At 37.0% G+C, this 15528-nt stretch overlaps 1 long non-coding RNA gene across 4 annotated transcripts in view; it reads right to left on the bottom strand.

The window, feature by feature from the left end:
* Positions 1-2183: 2183 nt before the first annotated feature.
* The window catches only part of LOC139799482 (uncharacterized), a 45275-nt gene continuing 31930 nt past the window's right edge, over positions 2184-15528 (bottom strand). For 3 of the 4 annotated variants that reach the window (XR_011727289.1, XR_011727287.1, XR_011727290.1), the window contains 4 exons: positions 14575-14691; positions 9108-9313; positions 4999-5117; positions 2184-2248 (listed from right to left, as the gene is read on the bottom strand). This is a non-coding gene — a long non-coding RNA (uncharacterized lncRNA). Of the gene's footprint in view, positions 2249-4998; positions 5118-8598; positions 8658-9107; positions 9314-14574; positions 14692-15528 lie in introns of those variants that run through there. The other variant, XR_011727288.1, reaches the window with a different exon arrangement.

The following is a 15528-nucleotide window of genomic DNA, read 5'->3' as shown; positions in this document are numbered from 1 at the left end:
TATAAGCAATACATGATCTGGTGGGTGCTGCAGAGGAGCATCTCTCTTATTAACACGAAGGAGGCTCTGGTATTTAGGGCATGGTAGACAACAACCATTATGCAAAAGGGATCTTTTGATGGACATGTGGGTTATGTATCCCAGCTCCCTGAAAATGTTCATTTTCTGGGTTGGTTGGTTGCTTTCATTTGAAAAATCTCTACTCAGAAATCATTAACCTGATTTTGCCCATGTCTGTCACATCACTAGCATAATGCATGCTCTTGATAAAAGGTCAACTTTCTTTATCTGGAGGGTAAAGGAAATAAAAAAGACTCATAGCTGACATAAATCAAGAGAAAAAGGAGAAAAGGAAACCACTTAGAAGAGGAGGTGTCATTGATTGACGGTAATTTTAAAGGATCTTTCTTATGATGGACAAATTCCTGAAGTGTTCATTAACTAATGGAATCATGGTGGCTCCTGCTGCATCCACAGAACATCAGGTTAAAAAGTGCATTGGAGTAATGGGCTTTTCTTCATCATGGATCAGTGTCCTCAATGTCTGGAGCTCACCCTAAGACACTATAAAGGGTCTGGAGTTTTCACTACTTGAATTCATGTTTGTGCTTTCCTATTCCTCAGTAATAGGAACCAGGGGAAGTAGATTGGGGGAAAGAAAGGAAATGCCACTGATAGAGAAGGATGTGTAAAGTGAAGCTGAACTCAGAGGGTTAAAAATGGAGGCACAGCACCTGGGCTTTAATATATTCCATTACCCAGAAAACAAAATCAATTTTGTTTTTGTTAATAGCACTGAAATATGCATTACACTATTTTAATTAAAGCAGCCTATTACACTTGGCATTCAGTTCATTCCTGCATATTCCCTTAGGGCAGTAGTCATGTAGTGTGATAAAACATAATGAAAATAATTTACAAAGGAAACAATACAATAAATCAATCTGATGCCTAATGAACCTGCATTACAAGAATGGATACAATATTTTTTTTAGAATACATAGTGCTTTCTCCTTAAATGATTGAAAGACTGCCCTACAGCACTTTAAAAATACCACCTTGCTCCATCTCAGCATGCTTTTAAAGCACCACAACTTACAATTTAAGCAAATCTTGGCAAAGCAAATAGAAATACCTTTCATTTACACTAGCTTTCTGATTTTTCTGTTATTTTTATCTTTAATCAGATTACCTGCCTCACAGGGACACCTGCAGAGACCACAGAGATTCAACTCATCTACATACTTCAGCATTCAGCTCTTTATTGTCTGTGTTCCAGAAGACCTAAATTTTATAGCTGAGCTCAGGGCTGTCTGGGTCTGTGAGCTCTGCAAACACCAACTGTAAAACAGCTTCTTCCTCCAAAGATCACACAGTGCCAGTGGGCAAAAAGGTGAGAGAGGTGAGAGAGAGGGACTGTTAACACTTTTGTTCCAGTGAAAGGGATAAGGGGACTGACTACAGGTGGGGTATTCTAAAGGATTCAGGATCCCAGCCCTAAGTGGCCAAAAATGTAGTGGAAGGACCAGAATTTATCAGTGACAAAGGAAAAAAATTCAGTGACCAAGCAGCTTCACATACTCTGGTTATTGGTCCTGTCAAGAGAATCTTCCCTGGAGAAATACATAAATAAATTCTATCTTAGTGTTACCTTCTAGTACATGAAACCAGTAATTACTGCAGTTGTGAATGAAATTGGTGAGAATTCTCAGCTCTCCATCAAAAAGATACATGATGATAATAATAAAACTTCTTTTTGTTTGGTTTTTTTTTGTATGTGAATGACCCTTAAATCCTTTTCTCACATTCAGCCAGTGAGTGGATTTGTGAATTACCTTTACCTGAGACCCTATAGAGAATATCTGTCACTACACAAGGTTTTCATCTCTTTGTAGAGGGCATGCACAGAAGTCCGATTTAGTGCTAGTGTGAAAGATATCTTTATGTTGATATCTGCTACAAGATCTTCCCACTTGGAATTTGATCACTCACATATTTGTAGGGGAACTCAATTGATTTAGCAAAGCAAATTGACCAGAAGAACTAGGACAGCAGTAAGGAAATAGATGATACAAGGTAGCCCAAAGCCTTTGAAAGAGTGATTCAGGGACTTGGCCATGAATACTGGAGACACAGCGAGCTGGTTGACAAGGAGGGATTAGCAAAAAGGAAGAACTTTACCTACCTCTCAGCTGATTAAACTGAGATAGAACTTGGAGTGTTGTTCTTTTTGTAGTCCACTAGTAAGCTGAAAGCAAAGAAGAAAAAGAATGCAGTGGTGATGAGATCTTTCCATTCTCCATTAAAAAAAAAAAAAAAAATAAAAAAAAAATCCAAAACCCCAGAACAAAGTACCAAAATGCTTTTCAAAAAGGTCACCTAAATGCGCCTTGTAGAGAGCCAAATTGTGCTAATAGAGAAACAAACATCCTCCAAGTGGTATTTTCTGAAGTGCCATAACCAAGCTTTAGTTATACCTGGAGTTACTGTGTAATAATTTAGGAATACCATTTATTGCTCTGGTAAATTAGTAGTTTTCTGGGGAAAACCAAACCAAACCAAAAAACAATCCAACTGGGAAAAAAAAACCCAAAACACCACCAAGAGAGCAGCGTTAGATTTTTAAGTTGTTTTTGTTGCTTCTCACACCAAGGCACAAAACTGCTCTGGAGCACAAGAGGAAAGCACAGGGCAAACTGCTGAGGCTGAGGCACAAGAGCTGCTCCAAAAGATTCCAGCCAGCCAGCCAGGGCTTGGCAATCTGCCCTGCCAGCCCTGCAGGAATGGGTTCCCAGGGTGTCATCTGCTCAGAGCTGTAGCAGCTCACAAAAGCTATAGAAACTTTTAAGTTCCAGCTCACACTGGGCTACAAATTTAGACAGAGACTCCAATCCTTGCCCCATAGTGGGGCAGCAGCTAATATCAGCTACTCCCTAACAGCTTGTCTTCTTGAGGAGCAGCATCTCCTAGCTGGTCAGGTTACTGTTGCCAGCCCGGTTAAGTGCTGTTCCAGGTAGCTGTTGCAATCTCATCCTCTAATTTGAGAGAGAAGGTGTGATGGCTCTGGCAGCCTGCTGACACACGGCATTAAAAGTGTCTGAAGAAGCTCCAGCTCCATAGGGTAGCATCAGTAGATTAGAGATCTTTCTAGGGTTCTATAAATGGTTTCTTATCTTAAATGTTTATTCCTTATGCTAAGAGAACCAAAGAGCTTTTGCTGAACTAGGTGAGCAAACAAGAAATGGTCAGATAAAGATCCCATGGTCTGGTAGGTAACAGAAATCCCTTGCATTTTCTCCCTCCTTATATTCATTGCTTCTACCATATGTGACCTTTTTCTAGAAGCAAAATTCTTTTGCTTGACAGAAACCTCTCTGGAAAAGTGTGCTGAAACATGAAAGTGTCCTAAATGGAAGTAAGTGATTTAGACTCTTGCTATTAATTCTCTCCCCAAGCCCACTGTGTCCTGAATATGGAAATTAGAGACTTTGCTCCATTTTAAATAACATTATAGTAGCATAAAAGAATAGGCAAGCCAACCATTCCACTCAGTTTTGAGACTCATTTACAGACAGATCTTATTTTTCTAAAGAAACTACATGGAAGGCATTATATGTCACTTGTTTTCTCTTTTAATGATGAATATGGTTACTTTAGATAGAATAGAAATGGATAAGAATATAAAACCTCCAAATCTGCAGAGAAGGGCAGTATTAATTGATACCAAAGTGTGCTTCTCCAGGGGTCTGATTACTCTGCACTTAATGTTTGGGTGTTTTGTTCACCTTTCTTTCACCTTTCTTGCCATCTTTAGTCAACAAGACACTGTATTTCATGGACTTTTGATTCAGGTACAACAGTTCTTGCCTGTGTTATATTCATATGCCTCATGGTATATTAATTTTGTTTAAGAATTTTATTGTTGAAATCAGATTATTTTTTTTTCCCAAAAAAAGAACTGGCCATTGATTTCAAATATCCCATCTTATTCTGTCACTGCAAAGATAGACATTTTCCTCTGTTCAGAGGCCAGAGAAAAGCTTATGGAATAAGATACACTCTAAATTTAATTTTAAGTTAATAGAAAAATAAAGCATAAAATGAAACACAAAATTACAGAATACATCAACCTCTGTCAAGTTTTTATTGGACATGGGGGAACTGCAATCCACGGCATGGTCAAATTTGGACTATTTTAAATAAGAAAGATAAAAGAAGCAGGTCTTTGATAAATACACAACAACCACTTTCAATTCAAATGTTAAAACTCACTTAGAAATCTGTAGTCTGGAGAGTCTTTTGTCTTTTCTTGACCATGTCAAAATACCATTTCCTAGGGGGTTTTTTGGACACAAGAAAGGTTTGTAAGTGTGGCAGATATCCTACAAACAGCAATTTCAATTCTGAGAACTATGGCAAATGAACAAGCAACTGGAAAAATTTTGGCTCTTAGCAGAAAGCTTAGGCAATCTCTAGCTGTAGGCATCACCATATGTGCACACTGTAAGGCACACATACATGTGCTCATTTCTGTATACATCTAGTTCTGCTCTCTGTTATGAGTCAATACCTGCCTGAAAAATATAAGTCAGGAGAGATTTTTGGCCCACTGCCTCTGTGGGGCATCTCATTCTCTTAAATAACCTACTTCTGAGAAACTTAGCTGGACCTTCACTGTTCAGTAACTTATGATTGCCTTTTTAATTAAAAGCTTGAAACTTACTTTGTACTCATTAATCATATTAGATTGGAATGTTGACATAATGGGCATATTTCACCCCTCAGACACATTAATGGAAGTTTTGTTGAGGTGCAGGGTAAGATATGTGAGGATTTAAAGATGGTCTTTTTCTCCTGGCTTGCTCTGCTCCACCCTCCTCACCTAGTGCTGTACATGGCACAACCTCCTTTCCTTGGGCTTCACTTTTGGTCCACATGATAACCCTGCCTGAGAGATGTTAGTCTGAGGAGAGAAAAGCAGCAGGACATGCACCTCACCTCTGCATGCTGAGAATCTCTTTGCTTCAAGTTTGATGCCAAATCATCTCCTCAGCTTGGCTGCACATCACTTGAGCTCCCGGTTACACTCAGAGTGTGAAGTCAGGGTACAACACAACCTGCAAGTCCACAAATCTCAGTTAATTATGCTGCAACCTTTCTCAATTAATTATGCTGCAACCTTTCTCAATTTCTGCATGACACGTGCTGCATCTATGGCTGCACACTGCTAAGCTGCAGCAAACAGGGCTCCTTCAGTGAGCATCCTTTTTCCACAAAATTCAATAGCAAAACTTCAGGTGATTCCAGTGGTAGCAGGACTGGGTCTGCACAGGCCTGGTTTTTATAAGAAATACAAGCCTCAGCCTCTGCTGGTATAAATCAAGCTAAGTCCCCACTGGAGCTGGGCTAATTTACACCAGAGCAGGATCTAACTTTACATATTCTTTTCGTTTTGCTCTGTCTTACTGGCAAGAACCCAACAGCAAAGCTTTTTGTGCATTTGTTTCACTTTGTGTAAGGTCAGCTAAGGTTTTATGTAAAACAGATGGGCAAACTTAAAAATGATTTTTCACATTGCATCTAAAACCAGTAAAAAAGCAAAAGGGGGAAAATTACTCTTTCTGTTCTTTCAAAGATTGCTGCAATGACCTTTATTTTACCCAATGCCTTAATTTTAAAAAAGGAAAACAAAACTCTGCTTTTATTACAGTAGAGTTGTTTTCTCTGCTATTCATAGAGAGGATCAGCAAGAAAAAGAAAATTCCCAGTGTTTCACTGGCGGTTTAAAAATGGGAATACTGTGCCCAAGTTATAAAATAAGGACTATATTTAAACATCCCTTAACTTATTCTGCTACATTTTTCTTCTAACAACTCTAATTTCATGGTAACTAATGTTGTGGTGCTCAAACAGTATGCAGACGTGCAGGTTACCAGCCTGGAAGGGAGTATGGTGCAACAATTTTAAAAAGCCTGTTCTTTTCTTCTTTTATAAAAAAAATAATTACACAAATGGGATTTGGTCATTATAGAACTTTTCATTCTAAGGCACACAAAACAGACATTTATAAGGTTTCTGTGGCTGTTCTGATTGCTAAAGCAGGATGGATTTTCTAATGAATCAAGCTCTTTGTTTCTAATTAGGACTGATATATTTAGATATTTCCATTTGTTTAAATGACTCTAAGCTGCTATGTGTTACCCATGCTGCTGAGGTACCCCTTATAAGCTGAAGAAAAAAGCAAAGAAGTCAGTTTGTGTGATCTGTGGATGTATCCATCTGCCCTTTCCCCAAGCTTTGGCTCTGGGTGCTATAATTCAAGACACACAAGGACTGTGTGAAGAGTCTAAAGAAAAGAGGTCCAGAAGAGAACAGAAAATTCAAATAAAGTCTGTGATCTGCCAATAATGCCTGGACAAGTAGGGGCTGGCAATAAAGAACAACAGGATTACAGGGAATGTAAGAATTGCCTTAAAGGACACAGAAAGATATTGGGAAAGGAAGTTTATATGTTGTTATGCATGTTGCTCATGAAGAAGACTAAAAATAACAGGTCTTACATTTTAGGAGCATTTGTGTTAGGAGAAAAAGATGTAAATGTTAGAGAGAGAGAGACTCAGTGGGACAAGAAGGGTGGTGACCTTTTGATGCTCCCAATGTCCCCTTAAGGAAAATTTTGACAAACACCTTGTAGAAGTGACATGGGCACAGCTGATTCTGTCCTGTCCATGGGAACTGGACTAAATTGACCTGACAAGGCCTTTCATACTCTATGATTTTATAAGTAAGGTTGAATGCATATATATTTACAGTATATACATCACTCATATGGTTGCAAAACCATATGTCTCATGTATTATGAAAATTCGGAGGAGTTTTGGATGGAGTGAGGGACTGTCAGAAAGGCTGTTCAGGCACTGACTTAATACTGTACCTAATGACCAAAATAAACTTCTGGCTATGCTTACATATGGCATTTCACATAAGTTTCAAAGCTTAAAAAACAACTAAAAGTGTTTGTGAATTACTGCCATATTACCAAATATTTACTTATGAAATTTTTCAAATATTTCAAAAGATTTAATGTATTTTCAAAGCAAATAATTATGTGACTGCTTTGGCAGGTCAGATAACCACATTTAACCAAGTTTTGTGCTTGCTGGGGACTGTTTAACCAGTTCAGACATTCATGTCATTTCTAGGACTACTGTTATATTAGCCTGATGGGTTGATTGACTGTGTATTTGTTTGCAAGCTATTCTGGAGGGAAAAAAAAATAAATAAAAAGCTTAGAGAGATGTTGAGACAAATTGATGGCGTTAGTAAGTGCTTAATTCGTTGAAATCTGTAGGAAGAGAGGACTCTCAGAAGCCAAGAGGACACTCAGGAAACTAAGTGGACTGTGTAACTTGAAACCAGCTTACTTACAATTACTTATGGGGGAAAAAAGGTGGGGCTTCAGGGGCTTTTTCAGAACAGAAATGTGAGTCATTTAAAACAGAAAAAAACCATCAGGACGATTTTCATTTTAGTTTACATTCAAACATTTCAGAAGACAGATAGTCTTTAAACTTTCCAAAACACTTGGGGAACTTCAAAATTAAAATACTTTGATGTACTTGGACAAATTGAATCCAGGATGCCTCTGCAAGAGCAGGAGAAGCAATAAAGCTGCTGACTGCTTGCAATGGTTAAATGTTTAGTCTATGAGCTTAACAATGGTCCTGGAAACCAAAGCGAGAATGATTTTTATTGCAGATGGCCGTGATGGTTTAAGTTAGGAGTGAAGTGGGTACTTTGTCATGCTTATGAAATTGAATATTTGGCTACTTTCATATGTGAATGAAATAAAGATAACAACTTCAACCACAAATAATTTAAATTGATGTTTTGGAACTTTAAGAAGAGTTTTTTGTGTTGGGTTTTTTGTTTTGGTTTTTTTTTTTAAATGAATTATTGTATTCTGAACGTAGTGTAGCTCTAGCTATCTTAGCTGCTGTCTGCATTTATTTGAAAACACAGGTGCAATTCAAAATATCTCTTTCCAAAGTAGTCCAAAGGACTCATGAGAATGCTATTTTCATACTACTTTTATGAATCATCTGGGACACATAGGTGGGAAAACATCTGTGAAAAGGCAGATAAAGTAAGAACACAAGAAGAGAATATGAATGAATGCTCATAATTACTACCCCTATGAACTTAAGAAAACAAACAAACAAAAATTATTGCTAATTTTGACTTATTGCCTGCCACCTTGGTATCTCAACATTTAGAAAGAGTTTGCTACTGGTAGAAAAAGCTCAGAATTTTTTTTATTTTTTTTTTTTTTACAGGAGGAATATCCCTCGACAAAAGGAAGTAACTGATTACTTACACAGGAACCTAAGAAAACAGACAAACATGAAAGGATATTCTCTGTTAAACTAAAATCTATTTCTACATATGTACACTCTCAGACTCCAAGTATAACAGCTATGCAGAACTGATTGTCCCAGGTGTGGAAAAACAAATGTTCTTGTTATTCCAGAATTTATGAATATCACATTTAAAGAACTTTATTTTTTAAATAATAAACTTTGGGTTCTTTTCACTTGTCTTTGGCTTTCAAGATTTTAGCATGCATTTGGGTCACATTTCCATGCTTTTCTGTTCAGCTAAACAAAAAATAAATTAATTTTTTTAAATTGTGCCCAAGAGTCTCACTTAACCATATTACCCCAAGAAATGGTACTTGAGGAAAAATACCAAATATTGTGAAACTTTAGATAAAAGCACAAAAGTCACTAACTATAAAATAGTAGTATGTTATATGTGTTTCAAAACAGAAGGTGGAGGTAAGGGAAAAAAAAAAAAGAAATCAAACTATGGTGCTTGCAAACTATTTGAACACTCTAGGCTGAGTGCATTGTACTGACAAAATAACCCTGATTAGCAAATTGCATCAATTCAGGACTTCTGTCCTAGCTATTTATGCCAGCCAAAGAATGATTTATGCTTCTGAATTCAGTAATGTAATAAGGAAGTAAATAACAGAGGAATTCCTTAAAATAAGAAAGACTGAAACACTATTCTTTGATTCTTCAGAATATTAAATTACTGAATACCTTTAGTTTGTGAAGTTTGTAAGCATCTCATCTCCTTACAGGTTGAAGATTTATCCAGGTAATAGTGGTTTGCAATAGGTGGTTTCTTTTGAGCTTCTCCTGGCTCAAGCACATGAGGAGCTGTTGTCATCAAATATGAAGATTCTTTTCTTCTCCCAGAGGCTGCAGTGGCTGATGAAACAGGTCACAGAAATTTTGGCTGCCATCTAAATAAAGCAAAAGACACCACTCCTACATCAATGAGACTGAAGTGCTAGAAAACTGCCCCATTATTCTGCATCATTCTTCTGCATCGTATATTTTCCCCAAACAGTGCACATTTCAAAGCCATTCAAGGCATCCTGCTTTAGATCACAAACCATTTAAAGCCTATCACAAAGCACATATCAGTATGAAGTGACTCTACTGGGGAGCAATTTCAAGTAAGGCTCAGAGCCAAAGTCAATAAACAAATGAATTTATTCCATACAATCAAGAAGTGGGACTTATGCTCTAATCTCAAAGCAATAGGAATAGTCTGACTCTGAAACTTAAGCTAAGGATGCTGCTTTTTGTTGAGGTGGCTTTCTGATCACCTACAGTTTACTCTTCAAACAGTCCCTTTCTCCACTGTCTTGGTGAAGTGGACCTGCCCTCTGGAGCCCCTGATTATTGACTTTAGGGCCTGGAATTAATAATTTTAGGGCTTTTATTCTCAGGCATTCTCCAGTCTCCCTGAAGACTAGAGGGCTCTCCTTTTGCACCAGTTCATCTCTGAAATTTTGGCCTATAAAATAGCTGGAATGGATCTAATCCAAGCAACTGGTGTGGATCAAAGGACAAGAATACCCAAAGCAAATGTTTACAGAGTCCTTTGCTTTTCTGTCGTTAGGAACAGGTTGCCCTGGATGTGGAAAAGCTGAAATCCAATACACAGGTTACATTTCTCATGTCAATTATGCCTCATATTACTTAAGTAATTCTCTTATTCTCTGGTTCTAAGATATTTCTAATGTTCTGTTCTGGACGCTGAAACCAGGAGCTCTATTTTCAGATCAGAACCTAAAGGTATACAAGAACCCTTCTGCTAGACCTGAGGCTTGAGACATCTTGCTGCTCAAACTGATCGTGGTCGCCCACATTTGATCTCCTTTTGAACACTGCAGTTGCTGCCTTGAGAGAAATGCAAAGTCAAACTGAGCCCAGATCATGTGTTATAATTGTTCTGGATTTAACCAGAGTCACTGAGATTTAAAGAATGGTCTTCACACTGATGTGCTACTGGATGCCTAGTGTTAGATCACCAGCTATTCAAAATAATCATGGTTCTGTTGAACAGAAATGCAACAGTCAAGGAGCCACCCCTGATGTTTTGCCACTGCTCAATGTAAAAATTCAATCACATCTAAGAAATGTTTGTAGCTTACCCAGCACCAGCAATTTGAACACGGAGCTGAGAATTCCTACAGTTTGAAGAGGGCTATTAGAAAAAATCAGGAAGCCTTTGTACAAATTTTCAGCTAAGTCATTTGCTTGGTGACAGCTGCTTTGGCAATTACCCCTTCTCCTGACCTTCTGGTCTACCATAGTATGCTTCAGAGATCTCTGGGAAGGGAGACTATTACACCTAATGTGTTTGGACAAGTCTAGCATGTGTGCAAATTAATAAGAATGGCATATTCTATTCTGCTTTCCTTTACAAATGTTGCCCTGCATTTATGCTACCTGCACATCTGCTTACCTGCTCTAACTAATGATAATGGATCTAGCAGAATGCAAGGAACACAATAGTCCCTCAAGAGCTATTTTCAAGGGGGAGATCTCCTTCCTCCACTGAAAGGTAGGAGCCTGAATCTTCTTAAAACAGAGGACAGATTCTTAATAAATTCTCTTTGGACACAGGATGAAGAAATATTTGCCCATTTATGAATGTAGCACATGAGAGGACGTGGGAGTTGAGAAGAGCACTGCAGGTCATTCTTTGCAATATTCACATTTAAACTTTGAAAAGAAAATTTCTGACCTATTTTTAAATGTAGTTGCACTTTTGTCTCTGGTATAAAAAATAAAATAAACCAAAATATGATTAAACAGCTTATGGTAACAGGTGCCTAGTATGCTTCATAACATGTAAGGTCTGTAAGCAAAGACAAGTGTTGGCTTAATTTCATATTCTAACATTACATTTCTCTTTCTAAAGTAATCTTTAAACATTTTTAGCTAAACTACATAAGGAAAAGAAGAAAAGGTGCTGTAATATGTACTGCAAGAAAAAAAATTTTCAACAAATTTTTCAGTGACATTTATGAATCAATGTCTGTAATAAGAAAAGTTCACATTTTACGTTTTGAAACTCATTACCTGAGTAATTTATAGTTTTCTAACACTCACACTGAGACAAATCCCACCTGTACTAGTGACCAGATTTATAGCCCAGTGTCTGACTGCAGAAACAGCATACATTTTTTTCTCCCTGGAAAAAAAATTTCCCTCTCTTTTTACCTGAGCAAAAATGGCAGGAGCACAGAACACCTGGTACTCAGCAGCATAGGAGCAGCACGATGCAGCTGCTGTAGGGCAGTGAATGCCCAGAAAGCAGAATCTCTACAGAAAAGCAGTATTACCAGGAAGGTTTGTGATGTTGCCTATCAGCTGTATGTTCAACAGTATTTCAGAGTACTTGGAGTATCACCCTGGAAGCCGCCAGGGCTCTTAAGTGGAGTTTTTTTCAACTCCACTAAATTTGGGAAGTGCAAATAGAAATAAAATGTTTCTGCCTTTTCCCTTTTTGCAAGGGCTCCCTGTAAAGCCTTGTGCACTGGCAACCATATGACATGCAGAATATACCATACACTGCCATAACTTCCTTATAAATTTTCACATATATGTTAAATCTTTACACACCTCATTCCAGAAATGTAGCTTCTTTCCCATTCTCCACAGTGACACTTAGTTTTTTAAAAATGAAGGAAGAACTAATCCAAATAGAATATTTCTTTCTTTATGTAGTACCTTTTTTTGCAGGAAATAGATTCAATGTTCAACTCCGTCTATGAGCTAACGCTAGATTTAAAGCCTCATCACAATTTTATCATTTATTAACTTTACATATAAGATATATATGTCTTCTAGATTATTAAATTATCCTGTAAATCATCACAACTGATTTAATTACATTAACTTTACTTAAATTTAACAGTATTTCACATCCTGTGAAGAAGCCTTTTGCAGAAGTCACAAGGTGAAGATGCTATATTGTCTTTAAGAGTCTCTTCCAGTCATTGCTATGGTACAAAATAACAATTGCTCCTGTACATGGTGAGTGCATTCATGTTGGTTTGTGCATGTTTAGGAGGAAAGCAGATTTTTTATTAGTTCATTTAGTAATAAAGTCACTTTGAAATTGCCTACATAGTCCTTTTGCTTTAACTTCAAATATTTTGAAGGATATTGCATTGCCTATCAGATGGTACAATAAGTATTGACTCTTAATAAGCTTGTTGAATATTTCAGCACTTCTGAACTCCACAGCTTGTAGGATCAGAGCTGCTGTTTGCAATTTGCTGTCAGATGCAAAGGGATTGTTCTAATATGCTTGGTATAGTCAGCTAATCCTTCTCTGATTCCTGTGAATATGTCACAAGCTAGGGAAATAAAACTATGGGATGTTGTTTTATGAACAATGCAATAATAAAATCACAAGTAAGCTTTTCCTTACACCCAATTTAGCCTGAAAATAACAGCTTGAAGAACACTTTCTGGAGTCTAACCTGATGCAACTTACATGCCATTTTCTCAGGAAAAAATTTGCAACAGCATCTTTGCATCAAACATTTAGGCTGGGATTGAGAATCTACTTAATCTTTTTAGGATATTTTTAGCTTAGTGCATTAATAGAACAAAATAAAAGAGGATTCTGAGTCTTACTCGACAAATCTTGGGTATTTTCCTCAAAATTTATAGGATGTTTGGAAAAGACCATTTTGATTTTCTGACTGTCCTGTTTGTGGATAAACACGAGGTCCATTTGGGATTTATATTTACCTTAATGATAATACTATAACACAAAATAATGTGTTAAGTTTAAGAGCCCCAAATAATTTTAAAGTCCCAAAATAAACCCTGCCTTATGGGAGAAATGTCCCCACATCCATTAAAGTCACTGGTATTACAAAAACATAAAACTGAAGTTTTGGAGGAAGAGCAAGAAAGACAAGTTTTCTTATAAACCTCTCTGGATAAAGCCCAGCTGACAAGCTGGAGAAAAAAACTTGTGATACTTAAGTAAAGATGCTGTATTAGCTTGCAGCTCATGCTATTGTCTAGTACATCTTTTACAGAATACCAGAGATTTCATTTTAGAGAGAGATTCACATTTTTTTTATATGTTCCCTTTACCTGAAACAAAGTAATACCTGAAAACAAGGGAGAAGTCTTTCAAAATGAAGTTCTAGGGAAACAAACAAACGAAAAGCATCAGCTTGAACAAAATAAACATATGTACCATTATACTTGGTCAAAACAAACTTTACTCAGTGGTCATATATATATATATATATGCTGCTATAAAAGCTTGGACAAATGACTGATTTTTGAATGAAAACAAGTTCACCTGGAAAATTTCTGACTGCAGCCACTGAGCTGCCTCTTTTTTTCACTTGATAGATGACCATTAAATATCTGTAATTTGGTCCTTTGGACTTTCATGTGCCACATAATATTTACTCTAAGTGTTTTATCCTTATTATAGCTAAAGTTAAATCCTCTATTAAGAAACCTTTCTTTCTCACAGTTGGGAAACTTCTCCCACCTTGATTAAAGCATCACTAAAACTTTAGGGAATGGATAGACATGAGTGGTAGCAGCAGCAACAATTGATATCTTGGTATTAGTGACTATAGAAGATAAAATCAGGAGAAAACATAAACCATGCATAAATATCTGACATAAAGAAGTAACATAGAGGACAGAAGATGAAAACGATTCCTTAGTGGAATGGATCTTGAGGTATGAGTCTGGTACCAAGGCACAGTGTTTGGTAAGGAGAGGAAATTAAATTTTACTTTTAAATTTTAGATCATGTATCTTTCTTTTAAAAAAGAGATTTACTGGTAAGATGGGTATTAACTTATATAAAACATGGGACTAGATTGTCTTTCAAAAGACAGACTTTTCACAAACCCATATTTTAACATGCCATGCCCTGGATAATCAGAGGTTCCCAAATTATTTCACAGCACACATCCTCTTTTCAGTGAAAGAGCATGTTCTTGGACCACTTTCCCTTTGAATGACATTCCTATTCCCAGCTACCCAACACCCCTCTAGAAATCAAGCAATGAGTTCATGTGTACAAGCACACACACCTAATGGGCACCAATAAATCTCCACTTTTGCCCCTACAAACACAGGGGGGGGGGTTCTGCTTGGGGCTCTCACTTCAGGTTCCCAAAGTTTTGGCCTTCAGGGCAATCGGGCAGCACGTTACCTGTGAGGTGGTATCCCCATGCTGCAGCTTTGCAGATGATTTTGGTGGGAACATCAGGCATTTGGGGACTCTGGAGCTCCAGACCCAGTGACCAGAAGCATCCATTCACCAGCACTTCTGAAAGTAAATGTATATATACTCTGTTCTTCTTCTGTTTCAAGTATGTAATTCCATGTAACAATTAATGACTTACTTCTCTAAGTAATTAATGACAAACTGCTAAAGAATTATGGCAATACTGTATGCAGAAGCAATAAAATTACTTAAGGGTTTTAGAAAATTCTTCAAGAAAGCAATTATTGCCAGTTGTAGTCAAAATTATTTGTTATATTAATTACCGGTAATCTCTGCCCAGATATAATTAGACTGAAAGCAATTTTATAGTGGTGAAATATAATAATGTAATTAATAAGAAAAACAAGACATTATTTTACTTTAATTTGACATATTATATGCTTAAGAGCTTGCCAATTAAAGAACAAAGCATTGGAGTAAAGAACAAAGCATGCACAAAGTTTTGGGATAGTTCCTCACACCAACAGTATGTTAAGGCAGACCTCAAAATCTGGAGATTCTTTTTTAAGTGCTTGCAAATATGAACTGCACTTCAGTTTTCAATGAATTTCCATTTCAGAGCTCAGTTCATTGCTCTTCAGTGGATCTAAACTCTTCTGCAACTTCAGACCAAATTCTTGGAAAATTTTCTTTAAGGGGTATTCAAGATCCTTTCAGTAAGAGTCATTCAATGAATAAAATAAATTATTTCACATTTGTAATTAACTATTTTTTACTTTTCTGCTAGCATTATTCAGGGCCATTTCAGCATAACTTAAGCACAGGCTTAGCAATATGCAAACATTCGAGTTATCCCACTCAAGTCTATTTGTTCTGTCTTCCTTTTTTCCCCTGTATTTCTTCCATAAGGTCTAAACCCATTTGACATGTCAAGGCATT

The sequence above is a fragment of the Heliangelus exortis genome, chromosome 9, assembly GCF_036169615.1.
Source record: "Heliangelus exortis chromosome 9, bHelExo1.hap1, whole genome shotgun sequence".
In the NCBI taxonomy this organism is placed as follows: Eukaryota; Metazoa; Chordata; class Aves; order Apodiformes; family Trochilidae; genus Heliangelus; species Heliangelus exortis.
The sequence above is the reverse complement of the archived record's forward strand: the minus strand, read 5'-3'. Positions and strand labels throughout refer to the sequence as shown.